This window comes from Pelodiscus sinensis, chromosome 3 (assembly GCF_049634645.1).
Source record: "Pelodiscus sinensis isolate JC-2024 chromosome 3, ASM4963464v1, whole genome shotgun sequence".
Lineage (NCBI taxonomy): Eukaryota > Metazoa > Chordata > Testudines > Trionychidae > Pelodiscus > Pelodiscus sinensis.
In genome coordinates this window covers 2,241,188-2,256,071 of record NC_134713.1, presented here as the reverse complement: position 1 = coordinate 2,256,071, position 14,884 = coordinate 2,241,188, and the positions used below count along the sequence as shown (strand labels likewise).

The 14,884-nt window shown below is 53.0% G+C and overlaps 2 long non-coding RNA genes across 4 annotated transcripts; both read left to right on the top strand.

Moving 5' to 3' along the window:
- Positions 1-4,789: 4,789 nt before the first annotated feature.
- On the top strand, positions 4,790-9,311 carry LOC112545505 (uncharacterized). Of its 2 annotated transcripts, none has more exons than XR_003088984.2 (3): positions 4,790-5,366; positions 5,921-6,008; positions 9,179-9,311. It is a non-coding gene; the product is annotated as an uncharacterized LOC112545505 (long non-coding RNA). The 2 variants fall into 2 exon arrangements; XR_012902424.1 differs by having other exon boundaries at positions 4,790-5,389.
- A 2,720-nt stretch (positions 9,312-12,031) lies between these two features.
- On the top strand, positions 12,032-14,012 carry LOC142827721 (uncharacterized). Of its 2 annotated transcripts, none has more exons than XR_012902422.1 (4): positions 12,032-12,132; positions 12,248-12,405; positions 12,945-13,023; positions 13,780-14,012. It is a non-coding gene; the product is annotated as an uncharacterized LOC142827721 (long non-coding RNA). The 2 variants fall into 2 exon arrangements; XR_012902423.1 differs by having other exon boundaries at positions 12,034-12,132; positions 12,248-12,372.
- Positions 14,013-14,884: the final 872 nt, after the last annotated feature.

Below are 14,884 nucleotides of genomic sequence, written 5' to 3'. Positions count from 1 at the left end.
GTGTGCAATTATTAGCATGTACTTGTGTGGATACTGAAGATTTCCCTGCATGGGGTTGAGCATTGGGCAGGGCCGGGCCTGTGGACATGCTAATTACCGAGGCCCTGTGGGACAATGGCTCTCAATGGGCTATGGACACACCCAAAGAATGGGGGCTGTCATCTGAGAGCAGCCAGCAGGGAACACAGAGATTGGCCTCTGGCCAGGTGACCACCTACAGCCAAGAAGGGACCAGGAAGGAGGGATAAATAGGCCATGTGGTCGACGCCATCTTGTTCTCAGCTCAGCACTTCATCCCAGAGGCAGCACTGCAGGGATGGAAGAGCCCAAAAGACCTGTGAACCCATCCTGATCCTAGGATGCGCAACAAGGACTTTTAAACCAGCAGCTGTAACATCTCTGCTAGAGCCTGCATCGAGGACTGGGAGATTCGGTGCATGTAACGTACTATCCTTTAACAACCTTACTCTCATGCTTTTCTTTCTTGTGATAATAAACCTTTAGATATAGATTCTAAAGGATTGTCTCCGCGTGATCTGTGGGTAAGATCCAGAGGGTAAATTGACCAGGGATCTGTGGCTGGTTTCTTGGGACCGGACAGAACTTGTTCGGGGTAGGTGGGATTGGGTTCTAAGACCCCCCACCTGTGTATGAGGCCCGGGGCCATCTGGGTCACGGATATTGCTGGGGTGTCAGAGGGGTTTTGCTCGGGAGGCTTCAGGCAGGTTGCTGAAGTGCTCTGTGGGACTGGTTTGTGGCCTGTTTGGAGAGGTCACCAGTCTGGGGGCTGTAAGGAGCCCCGGATTTAAGCAATTCACCCTGAGCGGACGCCCTCAGCTGTGCCCAGACACAGCCCGGTCCGTCACAGTGGCGTAGTCGGCAGGATCCACAGATCCTGGTCAATTGAGCTTTGGGATCAGGACCCCACTCTGTCTAAATTTGATTTTTGCTACTGAGAGTTTGGTTGGTTAAAGAGCAGCTGCAATGAGTGAGCTACAGTATGAAAGTCTGGACAGAGAGACTCTGGAACTCTTGTGCTTGGAAGGAGGCATTGCCTTTAATGAGGAAGTTTCTAATCCGGAGCTGGCATTTTTGTTAATGGTCAGAAATGCTGCAGAAGAAATAAGAGAGCAGGATCCAGTGAGGAGAATGCAACTTAGATGTAAACGAGAAGTGGAGGAGTTTCGTCTGCTATCACAACAGAGAATATAGAGGCGAGACCGAGAACATGCAGAGAGAATGGCAGAGTGGGACAGACAAATCAATCAAGGCCGGGAAAAAGCTGCCAGATTTGAACTTCAACCCAAAAGAATTGAAGCACAAAAGGAACCGTGTCCTCCTGAAAGTTCGGTGTCTGACCGTGTGGGCATGTGGGGTAATGTTGTAACCCACCCCCAAAGCATGTATGAGGTTTGTGAGGGGGGTACAGGTAACTCTGGGAAGCTTTCTGGGGCTAGTCAATCGTATTGTAACCGAAAGAAAAGTGTCTCTAAATGTTTGCCTGTGGCAGGTAGCCGTGAATCTGCGAGTGAGGCTTCTAAGGGCCTGTCTAGTGCCTCAAAGGCGAGGCTGAAATCAACACCAGGGCGGAAAAAGCCCAGAAATCAGAGAAAGTTTTCTGGGGATGATCAGTCTCACTGTAACCAAAGGGAAAGTGTCTCGTAGGGTATGTCTACACTACCCCGCTAGTTCGAACTAGCGGGGTAGTGTAGACATACCCTAAATGGGTGCCTGTGGCAGATGGCTGGGTGTCTGTGCAGGGGGGCAGTGAGCCTGTGGGTGAGGGACCCAAGGCTACGCTTATATTTTATCTCACACTGAATACAATGACGGTGTTAAATTCAGTGCACGTGTTTGTGTGATTCCCTGGAAGACTCCAACTACCAGACAAATAAGTTACCCCATGGTTAGACTTATTATTACTTATTATTATTACTGGAGACATGGCCAGGAAGGAGCAAACGGGGGTGTAATGTACCAAGTCAGTCCGGACACCACTGAGAGGGTCAGATCAGGGTGAATTGTTCAGAACCAGGCCTATTGACAGCCCAAATCTGGAGTCCTCCCTATAAGGCACCACAGCAGTCACACCAAGTCCTTCAGCTGCCACCCTGGCCAGCGAGAAGCCTCACAAGCCCCTTAGACACAGTGTTCCCTGTGCATTAATCAGACCCGCACCTTATACAGGTGAGAGGCCATAAGACCCATCTCACCAACTCCGGACAGGTTCTCCCAGTCCGAAAGGGCCAGCCACGGTCCCAGGGCAATTTATGCCCCAGATCTTGCCCCGAGGAGCTCGCTGGGGCCAGTTCTTTAGCATCTAACATCAAAAGGTTTATTAATAAGAGAGAGAAAGGTTGAGAGTGAGATTGCGAAGGAGAATGCATGACTCACATCACTCAGTTCTTGATGCAGACTCTTAGCAGAGATGGAACAAACTGCTGGTTTAAAAGTCTCTGGAGTACGTCCTATGTTAGGATGGGTCGATGCTCCTTCCTGGCCCTCTGTACCTAGCAAGGGTGCTTATATAAGAACGGCCAGACGGGGTCAGACCAAAGATTCATCCAGCCCAGTCCTGTCTGCCCACAGTGGCCAAAGCCAGGTGCCCAAGAGGGAGTGAACAGAACAGGGAATCTTCCCGTGATCCCTCTCATGTCACCTACCTCCAGAGAAACAGAGGGTAAGGACATCATTCCTGTCATTAGCCATTGATGGACCTAACCTCCATGAATCTATCTAGCTCTTTTTTGAACCCCGTCCTCGTCTTCCAACATCCTCTGGCAAGGAGTTCCACAGGTTGACTGCACGCTGAGTGAAGAAAAACTTCCTTTGGTTTGTTTTAAACCTGCTGCCTATTCATTTCACTTGGTGACCCCTAGTTCTTCTATTGTGGGAATAAGTAAATAACTTTTCCTTATCCACGTTTTGCTTCTGGACTCAGGAGCCAGACTGAAGAGCAGACGGAGGCGCCCGCGTGGTACTTTTATATTCCAGGTGCCTCCCAAACTGGACCTGATCACATGATCACGTGACCGGTCTCTGTCCTTTATGCAAGTAGCCATGATGCACTGGCTGGTCTGCAGGTTTCCAGACGCCTTCTTCGGGTGTTTACTGGCAACCTTCAGAGCCTTCGTCCCTGCAGCATCGCTAATCAGCACCGCCGTTCACTGGAGAACCATTCCTCCCAGTAGGTGGCCCAGGCCCGGTTCTCCCTCCCAGACCGAGAACAGTTCAATACAAGTGCAGAGCCCAGATTCATAACCTTACATACAAGTCCATGACATCCACCAGCAGGTGCAACAGTGACCGATAACGTGCCGATAAAATCCGATAACGTGTTGGAGGAGGGGAGGGGGAGTAAAGGCGCGACCAAATAAATTCATATGGGAAGACAATGAAGCCACGCCTTGCTGAGTGTGTGGCAGGATCCAGAAGAACCCAGGCCTGTCCGTCCAATCCCGTACGGAGATTGGTGCTAAAGGAGGTAGGTAACTCGGTGGATAGGGGGCGCTTCTTGGGCAAAACCAGAACATTTTTCCGCTGTGGGTTTAGTCCAGAGCAGAGTGTGATAAAAACAAAGCCACCTGTGTGTGAACATGTACCGGGGCCCTCCCGTGGGAGGGGGTTGGTGAACTTCTTGCTGAAGATAGCCACATGCTCCTGTTGAGGAGCTGGACAGATGTTCTGCATCTGCACTGTGATGGGATTGAATCCAGAGCTTACTGAGATCAATGGAAAAGCTCGCATTGACTTCTCTGGGTGAGTGTCCTTCCGAGGACACGCCCATGTGATGAAATTTGCACTTAGCTTACTTCCGCTGTCCCAGCGTCTGATCCAAGTCAGGGGAAAGTGGAGCATCCTGGGAGTTATTCAATGAAACCGTTCTTCATTGGAAAATGTAAGTTTGTTGAAACCAAAAATGTCTGTGAGAAAGGGGCAGTTTTGCTGAATTTCACATTTCAAGAGAGAATGAAATAACAAGCTCCAAAAAATCAACACGGGACATTTTGACATTTTTGGAACCAAAGTGACCCATCTTTCAGGTCAAAATGCCTTTTTAGAACATAAGAATAGCTGTGCTGGGTCAGACCAAAGGTCCATCTAGCCCAGTAGCCTGTCTGCCGACAGTGGCCAGCACCAGGTGCCCCAAAGGGGGTGGACCAAAGACAATGATCAAGCGATTTGTCTCCTGCCATCCCTCTCCAGCCTCTGAGAAACAGAGGTCAGGGACACCATTTTATCCCCTGGCTAATAGCCTTTTATGGACCTAACCTCCATGAATTTATCTAGCTTCTCTTTAAACTCTGTTCTAGTCCTAGCCTTCACAGCCTCCTCTGGCAAGGAGTTCCACAGGTTGACAACACGCTGTGTGAAGAAGAACTTTCTTTTATTAGTTTTAAACCTGCTCCCCATTAATTTCATTTGGTGTCCTCTAGTTCTTCTATTATGGGAACTAATAAATAACTTTTCTTTATCGGCCCTCTCCACACCACTCATGATTTTATAGACCTCTATCATATCTCCCTGTAGTCTCCTCTTTTCTAAACTGAAAAGCCCCAGTCGCTTTAACCTCTCTTCATATGGAACCCGTTCCAAACCCCTAATCATTTTAGTTGCCCTTTTCTGAACCCTTTCTAAGGCCAAAATATCTTTTTTGAGGTGAGGAGACCACATCTGTACACAGTATTCAAGATGTGGGCATTCCATAGTTTTATACAGGGGCAGTAAGATATTCTGGGTCTTATGTGTTTCGTCCCAATTGTTCTGCGACTTTATAATTAGAAGAATGATTAAACTACAAACTAAACATTTTTAATTTATCGGAAGGAAGGTTTTTCTTGACCCAATCCAAGATGGGTTGGGGGATGGTTAGTTCATAAACATGTGCAAGGCTTTGACTTTTCATCTGGATTCGGGAGGAGAGGCATTTTTGAAATCTCAACAGTGTTCACAGGACAGGAAAACACAACCCCTTCCGGAGTGAAAACACAACCAACCGGAGTGAAAAGTTCCAACGTTCCAGCCTAGCGAAAAGGCTTCTGTTAACGGCAATGGGCAGCAGAACTGGAATTCTAGCTCGGAGCACTCCGCTCTTATGATGCGGGAGAACTCGGAATCCATGCTGAACTCCACTAGGTGTGAATGCCATTCGTTGTCCTCTTTCCCATAAGTATTCTTCTCCTCTGATGCATTGAGAACAATGTCCCCCCACAGCACTGTGAAGGGGCTCACCCTCCCACGGGCGCTCCTTTGTGGCCGAGGACGGGTCTGCAACTTCTCCGCTCTGAATTGACTTTGGAAGTTGCTGGACCTGGATTCCAGCCAGGTCTGAAGTCCAGCTCACACTCGGAGCTGCTGTCTTCCAAGTCAGTCCCTAGGTTTGACTGGGGTGAGCTCCAGCAAGCAACTGCCGGGCCCTGGCCCAGCAGCGGTTTTTATACCAGCTTGCTGGGCCCTGATTGGCTGCAGCAGAAGCAGCCGCTCTAGTTTGCCTGGAGGACCTCTCTTCTGCTCCTCTCCCTGGGGCGTGGGGTGGCAACCTCCCCCACCTCCAGCAGGGGGCTTTGGGCCTAGTCCACCCCATCACCGGCTCATAAATCCTTTTTGAGTCTGGAGCATTTGTAGAGGGGTTTGGAATGGAAAAAACGTGGCTCGTTTTTATTGCTAATAATTATTTGTCCGTCCCTGCTAAGCCAGGCTTCCAGCTGCTTTTCTTCTTCAGAGCAAAGGACATTTTGAAGATCCACTGGATGAATGTAATGACATTAAAAAGGAATGAACTCAGTTCAATTAGAGTTTAATTAACATGGTCCTTATGTCCTGCCTCCTTTTAGACACTGCAGCATAAACAAACAGGCTTTTCGCTGTCATCCTGGAAATAGCGTCTCTTCCAATCTCTCTCCATTTCTCTCCCCTCCAGATTCCCTGAGACTCCAGTTGACTGTCAAGCATGAAAATCTTTTCTCTTCTTTTTGCTGGTCTCTTCCTGCTTTCCCTGCCCAAGCCAGGTAAATTCCCCTCTCGGAGAGGGTCCGTGCTTTGTCAGCGAGAGAACCCACCGGGCAGAGCCAGTGAAATATGGTCAGCGGTGGGAGAAGCCCCCTTGAATCGATAACCCAACTCCCATAGACGTCAGTCAGGCCAGGAGTTCCCACAGTGCACGTAAGACCGCGAGCAAGCAGTCAGTGTCAACGATGTGAATCTCAGAGCAAGATCTCGCGGCTTCTTCAATCTTTTTCATACTGAAGTCCTCCAGCAGCTACACCGTCATTGGCTTCCTGCCCTATCCGAACAAAGGCAGGCCCCAATCCTGCCACGGAATTGGGGGGGGAGGGGCGACAGATTTGTCGGGCCCCTGGGCAAGGTGGGGGGGGCCACAGCTCCACATGCCCGGAAAGGGCGTGGCCTCGCTGGAAGGGGTGGGGCTTCGGGTGGAAGGGGAGGGGCTTCGGGTGGAAGGGGAGGGGCTTCAGGTGGAAGGGGCGGGGCTGGGAACAGCTAGACCTTAGTGCCACCCATAATACGCCACATTGCAGCCTCCACCAGCAGCCCTGAGAGCCACCAGGAGTCTGCCTCGTGGTGCTCTGGCAGCGATTTATAGGGTCTGGGGTTTTGGTCACCACCACTGCTGCAGTAGCCATGGCTGGGAACCCCAGGTCCTTTAGAATCGCCGGGCTCTGGGGCAGTGGCCTCCTGTGCCCCCACCCAGTCAGCAGGCCTGCCTGGCTCCCCGTGGGAGGAGTCTGTGGATCGCCACATGGATGCAGGGATCTAGCCTGGACCTGATTTAGGGTCGCCAGATGGCTTCACAACCGAACCCAAATACCGAACTCACTTGCCTGGTAGTTGGAGTCTTCCCCATTTTTTTTACTGAACGGAAGAAGCAAATACCGGGCTGTCTGGTTCAATATTGGACACCTGGCAACCCTACCTGGTTGTTGGACTGGGCACGTTGCTCCAAGCATGGACGGGCGGGTCCGGAGGCCAAACTTCTGCCAAGCTCCTAACAGCCTCCAGCGCCCACTCTGTAGCAAGGAGACCCGCGACGCATTCTCAAACGGCCGACTTTCCCCACCGGGAGCCACTGACCTCTCCCGTGGGCATGCAAAGCTTCCAAGCCCAGTCGCTCCTCTCGACTCTCAACCCCAGCCACGCTTGGAGACTCTGCAGCTGGAGCAGTGACAGCCCCAGCGGGTGAAACGTTGGTTATTTTTATAAAGAAAACCCCCCAACTCTGTAGTTCATCCTTGCGCCCCATGGATGTCTGGGCAAGGTGGCTGCAGAATCGTAGCCCGCTGACCCAGTGAGGTTTGGTACAGGAAGGACTGACGGGCCGATGGATTTCATCCTTTCCTTCTGCCAGCAGCACTCCGGGGTTGGTGGGGAAGTGAAGAAGAGAGATGCTTTGGGCATTCCCTCGACTTAGCCGGCGGACCTCTGCGAGGGACCCCACCCTGTCTTTGAAAAGGAACATGAGGGTCCGGTCACCAGCAAACCGGGGATGCTCTGCATCGTTCTGGCAACGCCAAGAAGCAAGAAACGTCGTGGAACTGACCGACAGAGCCACGTGTGTGGTTCCTTTCCATCTCCCGTTGCGGCATGGCACGGCACCGTCCTAGCGCACCGGGGAATCCGGCCTTTCGTATTTGAGGGTAAACGTTTCCAGAGCGTTTAAATGACTTGGGCGCGTAACGCTCATTTTTCTAAAGAAGCTTAGGCTCAGATGATCTTCCGCAAACATCGGTGGGTCCTGGCCTGCTAAGTCACTTAGGGAGTGTCTAGACTACAGGGTTTTGTTGACAAAAATGGACTTTTGTCGACACAACTATACCTGCGTCTACACTGTCGCTGAGTTCTGTCGACATAACATCAACAGAACTCGGCAGTTTTGACGACGGCGGTAAACCTCATTCTACGAGGAATAACGCCTTTTGTCGACAGAGTTCTGTTGACAGAAGGCGTTATTGCATCTACACTGTCCTCTGCGTCTACACTCTCATGTCGACAAAGGGGCTTACTTTGTCGACAGAACGGGATGCCGTCTAGGCAGTCTTTGTCGACAGAAGCTTTGTCAACAGTATCTGTCGACAAAACTTCTGTTGACAAAAGCTTGTGGTCTAGACATACCCTGAGGTCCACGTTGTAAAAGGTGTCGAGGAGCTTCAAGCTGCAGATAAAACAGCCGCAGATCCGGCCCACCTAACGCTTTGATCCGACCCGCGGATGGCATCTGGCCGCGTTCTAGTTATATCCAGCTGTCCGATTTCCAGCCAGTGGCTAAGGCAGCAGGATCCTGTATAAATGGCTCCCGGCTCCCAGTTGCAGTGCTACCCCAGCAAGGACTGTAGACAAGAGCCTTTTAAATAGCTGCAGCAAACCTGGGCGGCTGCCAGGCCATGCGGCAGCGGTGGAGCCGGGGGCTGCGAGCGGTTTGCTGTGTTTTAATTTCAGAGCCTACGTCCCCAGACAACTCTGGAGAGAGGCTAGTCCCCAGCCCCGCCCCTTCCTCCCCAGGCTCCGCCCCTTCCAGAGTAGAGCCGGCTCATGACCATGTATCAAAATTAATTAAGTCCCTTCCCCCGTCCCCCGTGAATGTTATCACCCACTCCCGAGGTAGGGTCTTAATGGGATTTTCGACAGTGCCTAACTCCCAATGACTTTCAGAGGTGCCCTCTGCATTTGTAGGCACCTAAATACTTTCAAACGTCTGGCCCGAAGGCACTTCTGAACCCGTTACCCTAAGTCGTCTGGGTCACATCTATTTGGATACTGGTCTGGGGCCCCCTGGATGGATTTCAATCTTTCTTTTCACAGACCTCTGAAGTTTCCTCCTTTAAGGCCCTGCTCACAGAGATTTTATTTCACTAGGAGGGTGGTGAAGCACTGGAATGGGTTCCCTAGGGAAGTAGTGGAGTCTCCATCCCTAGAGGTGTTTAAGTCTCGGCTTGACAAAGCCCTGGCCGGGTTGATTGAGTTGGGATTGGTCCTGCCTAGAGCAGGGGGCTGGACTTGACCTTCTGAGGTCTCTTCCAGTTCTATGATTCTATGATTTTCTTGATCTCGTGGCTTTTTGCACATGCAATGACTAGGCCTACATGCCTCGTTCAGCGAGCCCAGTGGTTTCCCTAGACCCCAGCGTCCTGCCTGTGTATAAGATGAGTCCTTTCTTTGCCTCCAGGAAATGGCCAGTTTGTCGTGCTGGGGTGTTTATTCCGAGGCGGTTCCTGTCGCCCTGACAATTGCTACCTGGATGAGGAAGAGATCGGGAGCTGCCTGCGGAGCAACAGGATATGCTGCAAGAGAACGTCATAAAGGACGCCGTGCACGTAGGGACAGAGTGAACCGGGCCAGAAACTCAGGAGAAATCTGTGCGGGACACGTTTCCCTCAATACACACCTCACGCGGCCTTCATAAAAGGGACGTTCTGAACTTCCACAGCCGGGTGTGAATGATTTGGTCTCCTCCACATGGGCCCATCTGCCCCGTTGTTCTCATTTCAGGTGTTGCCACATTCACAGTGGCTTTCAACAAGCCCTAGGCGTACTCCCCTCACGTTGCCGTCCACAGAACCCCACGGCTGGAAGAGACCTCAGGAGGCACCGAGTCCAGCCCCCTGCCCAAAGCAGGACCAGCCCAACTCCATCATCCCAGCCAGGGCTTGGTCCAGCTGGGACTCAAACACCTCTAGGGATGGAGATTCCACCCCTCCCTAGGGAACCCAGCCCAGGGCTTCCCCACCATCGTAGGGAAATGGTTTGTCCTAATCTCCAACCTAGACCTCCCCCACTGCAACTTGAGCCCATTGCTCCTTGTTCTGCCACCTGCCCCCACTGAGACCAGCCTCTCTCCAGCCTCTTTGGACCCCCCTGCAGGGAGTTGCAGGCTGCTCTCAAATCCCCCCTCGCTCTGCTCCTCTGCAGACTAAACAAACCCAAATCCCTCAGCCTCTCCTCGTAGGCCATGTGCTCCAGACCCCTTAATCATTTTCATTGCCTTCCGCTGGACCCTCTCCAATGCGATCGCATCCTTTCTGTAGTGGGCGGCCCAGAACTGGACACAATACTCCAGATGTGCCCTCCCTAGAGCCGAATAAAGGGGAATAATCACTTCCCTAGATTTGCTGGCCATGCTCCTCCTAATGCCCCCTAATATGCCGTTAGCCTTCTTGGCTACAAGGGCGCCCTGTTGACTCATCTCCAGCTTCTCACCCACTGTAATCAGCAGGGCTTTTTTCTGCAGAACTGCTGCTTAGCCAGTCGGTCCCCAGCCTGTACCAATATTTGGGATTCTTCCATCCCAAAGGCAGGACTCTGCACTTGTCCTTGTTGAACCTCATCAGATTTCTTTTGGCCCAAACTTCCAATCTGTCTAGGTCACTCTGGACCCTCTTCATGCCCTCCAGCAGATCTATCTCTGCCCCCAGCTTAGCGTGACTCTACCAGAGCCCAGTGACAAATATTGCTACCTGGCTAGTTTCTGGTTTCATTGCCAGCAGTGCTAATGCAGTGAAGTCAGTGGAATGCAGCAAAATTACATCGGAGTCCAGCACCTGGCTGGCCCACGCGGTGTAGGTAGGAATCGGTCCCTGTCAAGCAGCGTTGTCATGAGGGAAGGACAGGAGAAAGCCTTCTTGTGAAACGTGGGGGCCCCGTTGGCCAGAATGTTCCGCATTGGATGCCCCTGACCAGACCCCATATCTGGGTACCAACATGACTGGCTGTTAGCCGAGGTGATGGGCAACCCAGCGAGCGCCCTGGGAGTGACAGGCGCTCAGCGCCGCTGAGAATCGGGCCACTGGTACCTCGGTGCCCAGGGAGGGACACGGGCGCTCGACACCGGCCAGCACAGCCTGAGACTGAATGCCCCAGGCACACCAATTCCTTATTCACAGGCCCCGGACCCTGCTCCTAGCTCTGTGTCCGATGGACCTCACAGCACCTGCAGCACTGACCAGTCCCCACCCCTCCCTCAGCTCAGCCTTCCTGGGGACATGCGACCCAAAAGCAAAACATCTGGAGCGTCACTGAAAGAAGTGTAACCCACAGGCTGAGAGTCCAGCCTTAGTGAAGGGGCGGGTGGCATTCAGCTGATGGAGTAGAAGCTCACGGCTTTAACCCCCACGATCCCAGGCAATGTTCCGTCCACATTTTTTCCCATCCGCGTGCAGAATAAATATTGTTTGGTGCGCCAAAGCACGCGCAGATGTGCACCACCAGAAGAAACACATGCTCCCGGCTGTGGGGGCTCTGCTAATCATCTGGGCAGCACCTGAATCTCTCCTGGGAGGCTGCTCAAGTGCTCAGCTTACAGGGAGCACTGGGCCCAGGTTCAATCCCGCCTATGGGCTGGATCCATTTTGTGTAAGGAAACCCACCAGACGCAGCTCCCATCGGCCGGGTCGGCAGAGTGTGCAACTCACGAGCACTGAGGAGGCAGCTGCTGAGGGGTCCCAGGGTGAAGATGTCTTCCCCTGCTGCCTGGCCGCCTCCTCACGCTCCGTATTTGGGCTTTGAATGGGCCATTTGCAGCTGGGATACTGTGTGTGTCTAATTCCTCACGTGAAATCACCACCACTTGTGACCAAGCGCCCCCGGGGCTGGTTACGAAACATGGGGCGAGGGGAGGGAAAGAATCCTGAAAGCCTTTGTGAAATGGAAGGAAACTTTCTGATGGGTTTCCTGCCAGCTCTAGTGTCCTGTGACAAAGGAAACCCGAACGTCCCACAGTACGTCTGGCAAGACGAGAGAGGGGCCTGGCTGGGGCTTGCATTGAAAATGAATGGGGGAGGGGACCTCGGGAAGGAGTGGGGTGGGGCCTCAAGACGGGGTGGGGCAAGGTCTCCAGCATGGGGCGGGGCAGTGGGCGGGGCAAAAGGGTTGGTTTTTCTGGAATTAGAATATTGGCAAACCTAATTCTGATTGGCTAATCCAGGAGGTTGCTGGGCCCATTGTCACCTCACAATGGAGGGGGAAATTCTGAAGTTGTCCCGTGCCTCTTTTCAGCCAATCACAAGGCAGGATTGTGTTTGTCTCTGTGACAAGCAGGTTCCGAGCCGGTGGCTGGCAGAGGCACCGTGGGCACTGCCGTGGGCACACCGCAGAGTAGGAGCCAGGCTGTGCTGGAGGCACCAGGTGACCCGAGGGCGCTAAGGCTGTGAGCGTTGCTGGAAAACGCTGGCTGCATTCAAGGGCCCTTGGCCTTTACCTAAGCCAGGCTTAGCATCTCCCTTGCTTCCCCTCCCTGCAGGCGTCTGGGGGTGGCCGCTGCCCCCGTAACCTGTCACGGCAGCTGGGCGTGGATCTGGATCTGCTGTGGCCACCGGAGCCACTGGTGCGAAGCAAGTTGGGAGGGTGCTGAGCTGTGAGGACCAGGTGATGCCAGCTCAAGTCATCGCCTTCATCTGTGTGTGTGTCCCCCGCTGGTGGGGGGGAGAGCGCCCTCGGAGGGGCTCAGGGCTCCTGATCCCAGAGCTCACGGCCCCCCAGGGAGCAGGGGGGCTGTAGGCAGGAGGACGGGGACCCTACAAGACGCCCGTAGGGGGCTCAGTTTGGGGACGCGAACGGCCGGGTGGGATGTGGGTTGGCGATGGGGGAGGTGCCGGCCTTTGCATGTAAACGGGAAACGGGCCGGTGTCAGACGATGACGAGGGTTGGCCATTGCTGGGGGGAATCAAGGCAGAGATGAGAGATCGTTACAATTAGTGTTACCATGGCGCCTGGGAGCCCACGTCATGGGCTGGCCTCTGTCATGGCTTCGGTCCATTCACATCCTGCGCGTCCCTGGGCAGCCAGCGCCAATTGGGAGATCCGTCTGCATCTTGCCAAGCACCTCCGCTCCGGTTCCTGTCCGCCCGCCTGTCTCTGGGTCTCTCTGTCTGTCTGTTTGTACAGCACCGGGGAGGTTGTGTCGGGGCCAGTTTTGTCTTTATGTCTCTTCTCTCCAGCGTCCCAGCTGACTGCAAACCATGAGGCTTCTCCCCCTGCTGCTTGTGCTGCTCTTAGGGATCTGCCTGGCCCCTGCAGGTGAGATGTCCGTACTGGAGCCGGGTTGTATCGGACCCTAAATATTTCCACTGGGGGATGAGGGGGGAGGAAGAGGGTCAGCGGTGCAGCAGATCTGGCCCCTTGAGTTTCACGTTGCATAGCAGGTTCCAATGGAGAATGTAAGTGAAAACTCAAGGAGTGACATCCTGGACCCGCCCTCCCCAACCTAGACGGAGGCGGGATTCACTCGCTGCACTTATTTCGAGTGGTGATCTGATTCCGCGTGATAATCACTCGTGGTTTGAACCCAGCGTCACAATTTCCTCCCAAAAGCCTTGGAGAAGGAGGTAGGGAGGGAGCTCAGCTGAAAAACCAGCCGCTGGCTCCCCCAGAACCTGAGACAGGCGGGTCCACGTTCCAATCTTCAGTAGGGTCTGAGCTTCCCCAAAATGTAGGGAAAAGATTTGGGGCATCTGAGCAGTGCTGTTCAATTCAGGGCCCCAGTCTCCTGAGTCCTTTGGGCTGGGTGAATCTTGCCTCAGGTTTCATTCTCCTCTACTCCGGTGTTTACTGGGGATCTGAACGGTCAGCGTGTTGCTGTTCCTTTAGGCAAGTCTTGCAGGACTTCTTTATGGGGCCATCTCCAAGGGGCAGAGTTCAATGGGCGTTAGGAGTCGACCAGCCCAGTCCCTCTCCGGGAGTTTCTCGAGCTTTTCGTCCTGACCTTTGGCCCGCTGTCAAAGTGGAGATCATCTTGCCTCTCCCCTCGCAAACCCAACTCTCCTCCTTGCACAGCGCGTGGCCAGCGCATGACTCGGGATCTCAGACACTGCCTGGAGAAAGGCGGGACGTGCCGCTATAACGACTGCGATGACGACGAAGTGGAGATCGGCACCTGCTACCACCATACCATGATATGCTGCCGGGATTAGGAGGGGGATGCTACCCCAGAGACATCCCCTTCCCAGATGCCACCAAAACCTCTGCTCCTTGTCTTCTTTTTTAATTAAAAATCAGCTGGTGTTAAATGACGTGTCTCCGATGCATCCACACCCTGGCTATGTCTACACTCGCGGCTTCTTGCGCAAGTAATATGCAAATGAGGCTAAGCGTGGAATATCACCGAGCCTCATTTGCATACCTAATGAACCTCCATTTTTTTCAGAAGAGGCTCTTGCGCAAGAAGGAGCATCTACATTGCCCCCGCTTGCACAAGAAAACCCTCTTAAATTAATGGAGATTGCCTATCTCCTAGAGCTGGAAGGGACCTTAAAGGTCATTGAGTCTAATCCCCTGCCTTCACAGCAGGACCAAGTACCATCCCTGACAAACTTTTGCCCCAAACGGCCTCCACAAGGATTGAACTCACAACCCCTGGTTTAGCAGGCTAATGCTCAAACCCCTGAGCTACCCCTCTCCCCAAAGTAATAGGTGTAATCCTGAAAAGTACTAGGTGTAACGGCGTTGCGCAGGAGGGTTTTTCTTGCGCAAGAAGGGGCAGTGTAGACAGCTCCTTCTTGCGCAAGAGCCTCTTCTGAAAAAAATGGCGGCTCATTAGGTATGCAAATGAGGCTCGGCGATATTCCACGCTTAGCCTCATTTGCATATTACTTGTGCAAGAAGCCACGAGTGTAGACACAGCCCCTTTGTGTAACAGGGGGCCCAGAACTGGACGCAATACTCCAGATGAGGATACTGGATGTTCAAGAGCAAGATGATGGGCAAGAAAGCATGTTTTACTAGGCCCTAAGCATTCAAGCTCACAGAGAGTTCTCCAAGTCTGGGAAAGAGGCCCAGAGCCTCACAGCTAAATACAAGGAGTTAAGATATGTTGCAAGAGACCATTCAAGGTGGAGTGGGCAATTAACATAACTACAGGTACAGGGGGCTGGAGCACATG